The 9274-nt window shown below is 39.0% G+C and overlaps 1 long non-coding RNA gene across 1 annotated transcript; it reads right to left on the bottom strand.

Moving 5' to 3' along the window:
• Positions 1-3412: 3412 nt before the first annotated feature.
• LOC132392250 (uncharacterized) lies at positions 3413-5156 on the bottom strand. Its single transcript, XR_009511461.1, has 3 exons — positions 5070-5156; positions 4185-4291; positions 3413-3616 (listed from the first exon to the last, which is right to left on the bottom strand). It is a non-coding gene; the product is annotated as an uncharacterized LOC132392250 (long non-coding RNA).
• Positions 5157-9274: the final 4118 nt, after the last annotated feature.

Here is a 9274-nt window from a genome sequence, read left to right as displayed (position 1 = left end):
GCAAATAAAAAGTATTCACCCCCCCCCACCAGAAGTGTTCATGTTTTAAAGCATTGAATAATAGTAGATTTAATTTGCCTTTTTTGACACTGATCAACAAAAAAGATTCTTTCACATCAAAGTGAAAACAAATTTGTACAAATTGGTCTAAAATTACAATTATTAAACACAAAATAATTGATTTCATAATTACTCACCCCTTCAAGTCAGTATTTAGTAGATGCACCTTTGGCAGGAATTGCAGCCTTGAGTCTGTGTGGATGGGTCTCTACCAGCTTTGCACATCTGGACACTGCAATTTTTTCCCCATTCTCCTTTACAAAACTGCACAAGCTCTGTCAGATTGCATGGGGATTGTGAGTGAACAGCCCTTTTCAAGTCCAGCTGCAAATTTTCAATTGGTTTGAGAGCTGGACTCTGACTTCACCACTTCAGGACAATAACTTTGTTGTTTTTAAGTCATTCCTGTGTAGCTTTGTCTTTATGCTTGGGGTCCTGGTCTTGCTGGAAAACAAATCTACCAAGTTGTACTTCTCTTGCAGAATGCATCAGCTTTTCCTCTAGGATTTCCCTGTACTTTGCTGCATTCATGTTACCCTCTACCTTCACAAGCCTTCCAGGGCCTGCTGCAATGAAGCATCCCCACAGCATGAGGCAGCCACCACCATGCCTTATGGTAGGGATGGTGTGTTTTTGATGATGTGCGGCATTTGGCTTACACCAAACATACCGTTTAGTCTGATGGCCAAGAAGTTAAATTTCGGTTTCATCAGACCATAGAACCTTCTTCTGGCTGACACCTGAGTCTCCCACATCCCTTCTGTCAAACTCTAGCTTTCTCTTTGCCACTCTCCCATAAAGCTGTGATTGGTGAAGCACTCGGGCAACAGTTGTTGTATGCGTGGTCTCTCCTATCTCGGCCACTAAAGTTTCTAACTCCTCTAGAGTTGTCATTAGTCTCTTGGTGGCCCCCATACTTGTGCTGGTCCCTTTTTTGCATGGTCACTTAGTGTTAGAGGACAGCCTGCTCTAGGCAGATTTATAGCTGTGCCATAATCTTTCCATTTCTTGATGATTAACTTAACCGTACTCCAAGGGATATTCAGTGACTTGGAAATATTCTTGTATCCACCTCCTGACTTGTGCTTTTCAATAACTTTTTGTGGAGTTGCCTGGAGTGCTCTTTTGTCTTCATGGTGTAGTTTATGCCGGGATACTGACTCATCGGCAGTTGAGTCAGGTGTACAGGTGTATTTTTACTACAATCAATTGAAGCACCTTGACTGTACACTAGTGATCTCCATTTAACTAATTATTTAACTTCAAAAACCAATTAGCTGCACAAGTGATAATTTGGTGTGTCATATTAAAGGGTATGAATATTTATACAATTAATTATTTTGTGTCTTAGATTTGTAGTTAATTTCAATCACTTTGTAGAGATCTGTTTTCATTTTTATCACAAGAAGTCTTTTTCTGTTGATCAGTATCAAAAAAGCCAAATTAAATCCACTGTGATTCAATGTTGTAAAACAATATAACGCGAAAACTTCCGATGGGGGGGGGGTGAATACTTTTTATAGGCGCTATACTTCTAACTGGCCTACGACAGGTAGAGCTACACTTAGTCAGCCTCAGCAAACTGCCAAGAAAGCTACAAGAGAATTCAAATGCAAACATCTTCCACTTATGCTTGATTTCACTTTCCTGTCAATGGGAAATCCTTTTCACTAAAAGCTAAACACAAAGAGATCCTGAAGATGCTGGAAATCTTGAACTATACAGTTTATCTATGGAGTGGAAACAGTTGATGTTTCAGGCTGAGACCTTTCACCAGTCCTGAAAGCTATTCATTTGCAGGGATGCTTCATAGAGTAATCGTATAATATGAAAAAAAAATAGTTATTTGCTTTGAAATCCTAGCTAAAAGATTCAGATTCAAATTGCCTTTTTTTGCTTCTCTAAGTATATCATGAATTTACAAATTACATTCATTGTACAATCCTAAATCTTATCATACAGTAGAACTGCACAGAGTACACAACTAATTTTTAACTGTAATTATACTTATAAAGTGCTTGATTGCCTGCAATGTGCTCTGGCATGCTCCAAAACAAATACCAAAGGTGCATCATAAAATAGGACTTTATTACTTCGGTTCTTAACTTCTTCTCTCAGCTTTGCCTTCCTCAGAATTCAGCTACCAAACATCATGGCACTGCCATCTGCAATATGGTTTTAATGAATGCCCTCACATTTAGCAGACTATTAGTTTACGTTTACAATAAAGTTGGGTATTGTAGGATGAGCAAAGGTCAATTGTTCCACCATTCTCATTCTATCATCGTTGACTTAGGAAGGACAAATGCTTTCCATTCCAACACTTAGGAAAAGTTCCATTAATTGAGATCCTGATTCACAATAAAGTTAACAAAGAGAACTTAAAATATCCATTAATTCTTATTTTATTATTTATTGTTGTTGGTTGTAACTGGACAATAGTTTTCCATGCATCTGAGAACTATCATTGTTATTCATCAAATTACATACCTTATAGATTAAGAATCGGCAAAAGTAATCTAAAGTTTATCTTTATTATATTGCTCTAACAGTAACATGTCACAATTTATCACAGTGACTGAGTTTTACTTAAAATACATCTGTTAAAAGCCTTCAATGTGCTTCTTGAAATATATTTTTTATTGAATTTCAATGAAATTTTGATTGTTGTTTCCATCTGCAATGTGCTTCCACTCACAGGGTCACTAATCCCTTCAAATACCCGGCTATATTTAAAGGAATGCTAATGCCATGCATAGAAAATGTCTACATTTTAACAAACGCATAACGTAGCTGAAAATGAAAATTCACCAACTCTTAATTACTTGATTCATCGAAACCAAATTACGTTGAAATAGGTGAACTGTGAACATGCATTTTCTGTGTATTTTTAATGAAGCCACTGGAATAAACACAGTCACTGTTTATAGTAGTTATGCAAATAGTCGGCCCCTCAATTTGAGGACGAACTGCTTGTGTTACCCTCTCACCGGGCTTGTGTACAAACTCAGCTCGTTTGCTAACTTTGCTAACAGCCCTGAGACTGTTACCTTTCATAAACAATAGGGCCAGTATGATTTGGGGTACAACCAAACAGAAATGTTGTGATGTTCCAATTAAAGAAACGTTGATGTGACATGAATACTGCCCATACACAATTGTCAGTCAGCAAGAAATAACAGATTATACACCATATAAAATTATATAGAAAGTATATTTACCATTTTCAGCATTATCAAACAGTTTTTAAAAGAAAGAATTAAAAGGGCCCATTACAGTTAGGCTAATCTAAATGTGCTCATGACTGTTGAAGCTCACCTCTTCCAAAAGCTGGGTATAACTGTTACTCACGGCACTGAACCAATGGTCTGCTTGAAAGTACCCATCACAGTCTAAACTTCCCTCAGAGTCCATCTCAAACAAACTGGCTCTCTCTCAGGACTACTGGCCCTGCCTCCTTGGAGCCATTCATCAGCACAAAGCACTTCTTGCAATGGGGACTTTCCTTCCAACTGCATTCTGGCAGCATCTTCCCTTCTATTCCATGCTGCAGCTGCTGCCAAAAGACCACAAACCAGGTTACTGTCCGTCACAAATTTCCACACCTTTCTCCCTAGAACCTTCTCCAGATCCCCCCTTCCTGACTGGCTGACACAACATTCCTAAGTTGAAGAACAGGGCTTCTTACCTTCAGCCAAAACCAAAACATTCTACCAGCAGGACACACTGCTTTTGCAGAAAACTGCTAAAATGAAATACAGCATAGCAGTAGAAGTCTTAACCAGAGCATTACACATGTATCTAATTTAGTGTGTTTTTAAAGTGGCTGATGAGGCTAATGTGGGATCTATTGACTCTTCCACAGACAGGACGGAAGTTGGATGATGGAGTGGGAAGAGAGGTGTGAAGTGGGGTACTCCTTCCATTTATGCAGAACCCCAGTGTGCTCCTGAAATGAGCTTCAAGTTTCTCAGAACCATCTTAAACACTGCTTCTCCTGCTCTATGAGCAATCATAGGCCACAGATTCCCATAGTCAGAAATGACTGTTCTCAGAAGTTATTTTAATGAGTCTTCAAGTACAGCATGGTTCACATGCTCTACAATTCAAGACTATTTATTTACCTTCTCGTGTTTGTACAGTTTGTCTTCTTTTGCACATTAGCTGTTTGTCAGTTTTGTGTGTAGTTTTCAATTGATTCCATCATATTTCTTTATTTGGCTGTAAATGACTGCAAGAAAATGAATCTCAGGGTAGTATATAGTGGTATACATATGTACTTTGATAATAAATTTAATTTGAACTTTGAATTGGAGAGAGAGAGAGAGAGAGAGAGAGAGAGAGAGAATTTCTTGTCACTGCCTCCAGATGTGTTTGATTATCCATACAACCAAAGTTGAGACTCCTCATATCTCATAAGCTTTGGGTTACTTGGTTCAGCAACAAGAATTTTAAACTTATATTTCCAAACTTGAACATATCTTGCTGTAAATTTACTTGAACTATCTTCATACATATTGAAGTCTACCCAATTTTAATTCCAAAAGTTGAGTTTTAGTCACATGGAATGTAATTTAAAACAATAACTTTGTAACATTAACAATGGAAGGAAACAGCTGGCACTAACTCCTGAGGTACCTGGAACCATACTCCGAATGAGTCTTCCATTCCGATCCTGCATCCTGCAAATGAGCCAATCGATGACCAGTGCAGCAGAAGCGGCTTTCAGCCGGCAAGTAAACTTACCCTTTACGTTATGACGTTTATCTGCCAAATCATCCGATTCTTTGCCTCACTGGAGCGTGGCACAGGTAGCAACCCAGAGATTACTACTCATGGAGGTCCTGCTTTTCAGCATTCTACGTAACACCCGATGTTCTCTCTTTAGGACCTCCTCCCTTTTTCTACCTATGTCATTGGAGCCTATATGTAATAAGACTTCCGGCTGCTCACCCTCTTCCCTTGTGAACCAACCCAATTTATCTGGTTGCATGTGCGGCCTGACATACCATGCAGTCCTGTACAGACTTTTCAGCTGACAGCCATATGAGAGCAACATTTACTGCTTCCGCAATCACTATGTCCGTTGATTGTCCATTTCTCACTGTATCCGTTAAGGAGACAATTTGTCCAGAATAGAGAGTGCTCTTCATTGGATGTGTAGCTCTGAAATAAATCAGCATTGTCACCATAATTATTACCTGATACAGCCATAGACATGAAACAGCCAAACAAGAGCTACTTATAATAATCAAATAAACTATTGGATAACAAAAAATACAATAGTTAAGGAGAACCTGGTTTGTTTAACTCCGTAGCCATTGTTATGGAAATATAGGTGTCGGAAATCAGAATGCAATGAATTAATTCACAGTAAATATTTAAGTGCCAGTTACAGTTTACACTTCATATGAGTCAGCGGTGGTGGGTTCAAATTTCACTCTTAACTCTTGAGTATATAAGGCAGTCTAAATCAGAATGAGGCTGAGGGCACTGATTTGGGACATTGTGAGATTGTGAAAGATGCAAAATAAGTTCAAGTCTCTCTTTATTTGATTATTTTGAAAAAATAAATATGCATCTATATGGTTGTGATAACTATTTAAAAACTGATTAAAATATTAGATTTATTTAACAGAGGACTTTTTTCAATTATGCAATTATTGGAAAATTAAGAAATTTGAATGTTTGTTAGCAAATACTTCTCTTGGAAGTGTTTTATGGTAGGTATCTGATCAGTGGTTTTGGAGCATTTTGCAGATAGTTATTTTTTTCAAATGCGTTCTTCGGGACAGTAGTGTAACTGTTGTGCAACTCTGACGCAGTGTAATAGCCTTTAAAATGAAGATTAGATCTCATATTTACTGTGAATTCATTCATTGCATTCTGATTTCCAACACCTATATTTCCATAACAATGGCTACGAAGTTAAACAAACCAGGTTCTCTTTAACTATTGTATCTTTTGTATCTTGAGATGCTTTAATTTTCCGCTTTAGTTTTACTCCTGTTATAAAGTAATTCAATTATGCAGAAATAGAGTTCCCAGGGTGCCAGCTTCCCCTCTCAATCACCCTTCAAAACCTCATTCAAGTTTGTCTGTGAGCCAAAACACTGAAGTTGGTACTTTCTGAGTACCATAATTTTAGTCAGAGTGTTTTAACCATTTTTTAATAGACATGGATTTTAGATTTGTCAATCATTATAAAGCTGGTGTTCAATGCTTAATGTTGTTATTGAAGTAATAAAATGCACTTTGGGCTTCATTTGAATTGGAAGGATGTCAAAGCACTGCTCTGCTGCCACAAAACGACATATGTCAATGATAATAAGCTTGACTCTGATGTTGCTTCTGAAAGGACGTTTAAGCTAAATCCTCTCTATATTGCTTGTATAGTGAACCAAAGTTCACAGATTAATATGAATTTTGATTTCTTGTCTCCCACTCTGATGGAATACATTCCATTTGTAAAATAATATAAAGCATGTAAATCTATTCCTATTCGAGTTATTACAAATTATTGATATTAACTGTAACTTCCTCTAGGATTGTGAGATTTATTTTAACCAAGTGCCCCAGGTTGATTTGAAAAGGAGCAGAAATGGAACTGAATATGACTTAAAAAGAGGGACTGGCAAGAAGCTGAAATTTTCATCAAAAATTTCTTGAGAGTCAATATCACAAGAGATAATGGAAGCTGGAGCAACACACAAAACACTGGAGGAACTCAATGGGCCAGACAATATCTGTAGAGGGAAATAGACAATTGATGTACAGGTTCAGACCTTTCATCTGGATTGAAAGAGTAGAGGTGAGAGAGTACTTTATCTTGAGAGTCACCCACTTCATCACACTGGCTCCTACTCCATTAAATAAGAACTAATGCAATTCTCTTTTGATATTTACAGCCTGTCATTGCACTGGTTGGGCCTCATAGTGTGTAGTTCTAGTCACCAGGCTCTAGAAAGGATGTGTGGACAACATAGGGAATCCAAAAAAGATTAATGAGAATGGTTCGAATGAGGAGAGACTACAGGTACAAGGATAGATTAGACAATAGACAATAGACAATAGGTGCAGAAGTAGACCATTCGGCCCCTTGAGTCTGCACCGCCATTCTGAGATCATGGCTGATCATTCACTATCAATACCCAGTCCCTGCCTTGTCCCCATATCCCTTGATTCCCCTATCCATCAGATATCTATCTAGCTCCTTCTTGAAAGCATCCAGAGAATTGGCCTCCACCGTCTTCCGAGGCAGTGCATTCCACATCTCCACAACTCTCTGGGAGAAGAAGTTCTTCCTCAACTCTGTTTTAAATAACTGACCTCTTATTCTCAATCCATGCCCTCTGGTACTGGACTCTCCCAACATCTGGAACATATTTCCTGCCTCAATCCTATCAAATCCTTTAATTATCTTAAACGTTTCAATCAGATCCCCTCTCAATCTCCTCAATTCCAGTGTGTACAAGCCCAATCTCTCCAATCTCTCTGCGTAAGACAGCCCTGCCATCCCAGGAATCAACCTAGTGAATCTACGCTGCACTTCCTCAATTGCCAGAATATCCTTCCTTAAACCTGGAGACCAAAACTGTACACAATATTCCAGGTGTGGTCTCACCAGGGCCCTGTACAAATGCAAAAGGACATCCTTGCTCTTGTACTCAATTCCCCTTGTAATAAAGGCCAACATTCCATTTGCCTTCTTCACTGCCTGTTGCACTTGCTCATTCACCTTCATTGACTGATGAACTAGGACTCCTAGGTCCCTTTGCATTTCTCCCTTACCTAACTCTACACCGTTCAGACAATACTCTGCCCTCTTGTTCCTGCTTCCAAAGTGGATAACTTCACATTTATTTACATTGAATGACATCTGCCAAGTATCTGCCCACTCACCCAGCCTATCCAAGTCTCCCTGTATTCTCCTAACATCCTCTTCGCATGTCACACTGCCACCCAGTTTAGTATTGTCAGCAAACTTGCTGATATAGTTTTCAATGCCCTCATCTAAATCATTAACGTAAATCGTAAAGAGCTGTGGTCCCAATACAGAGCCCTGTGGTACCCCACTAGTCACCTCCAGCCAGTCCGAGAAACACCCATTCACTGCTACCCTTTGTTTTCTATCTGCCAACCAGTTTTCTATCCATGTTGAAACCCTGTCCCCAATGCCATGAGCTCTGATTTTACTCACCAATCTCCTATGTGGCACCTTATCGAATGCCTTCTGAAAATCTAGGTACACAACATCCACTGGCTTACCCTTGTCTAACATCCTTGTTACACCCTCAAAAAACTCCAACAGATTAGTCAAGCATGATTTGCCCTTGGTAAATCCATGCTGGCTCGGCCTAATCCGATTACTGCCATCAAGATGTGCCAGTATTTCATCCTTAATAATGGACTCAAGCATCTTCCCCACGACTGACGTTAGGCTAACAGGGCGATAGAACTCCATTTTCTCCTTCCCTCCCTTCTTGAAAAGTGGGATAACATTAGCCACTCTCCAATCTTCAGGAACCGATCCTGAATCTAAGGAACATTGGAAAATGATTACCAATGCATCAGCAATTTCCTGAGCCACCTCTTTTAGAACCCTCGGATGCAGACCATCTGGACCCGGGGATTTATTAGCCTTCAGTCCTACCAGTCTACTCATCACAGTTTCTTTCCTAATATCAATCTGTCTCAATTCCTCTGATATCTTATGACCCTGGCCCATCCATACATCTGGGAGATTGCTTGTGTCCTCCCTGGTGAAGACAGATCTAAAGTACGCATTAAATTCTGTTGCCATTTCCCTGTTTCCCATAACAATTTCTCTCAATTCATTCTTCAAGGGGCCAACATTGTTCTTAACTATCTTCTTTCTCTTCACATAGCTAAAAAAGCTTTTGCTATCCCCTTTTATATTCCTGGCTATATTAGAGGCTGCTTTTTATTTTAACTAAGAGATAAGAAGTCTGAGGTGAAAGTTGAAAGTGTATAAAATGATGTGGAGAGTGGATAATGGAAGGCTACTCCTGTTGAGAACTGAAGGACTAAAGGACATAGGTATAAAGTAAGCAGGAAGAGAGTTAAGCAAGGCAAAAGGGAAAAAAACTTTGTGTGTAAGTAGAAATCTGGAATGCATTGCTTACTGATGTGATGGAGATTGGTTCTATTGTGGTCTTCCAAGAGAGTTTTGGATATATATAGTGAGGGAAAA

The sequence above is a fragment of the Hypanus sabinus genome, chromosome 4 (genome assembly GCF_030144855.1).
Source record: "Hypanus sabinus isolate sHypSab1 chromosome 4, sHypSab1.hap1, whole genome shotgun sequence".
Classification (NCBI taxonomy): Eukaryota; Metazoa; Chordata; class Chondrichthyes; order Myliobatiformes; family Dasyatidae; genus Hypanus; species Hypanus sabinus.
The sequence above is the reverse complement of the archived record's forward strand: the minus strand, read 5'-3'. Positions and strand labels throughout refer to the sequence as shown.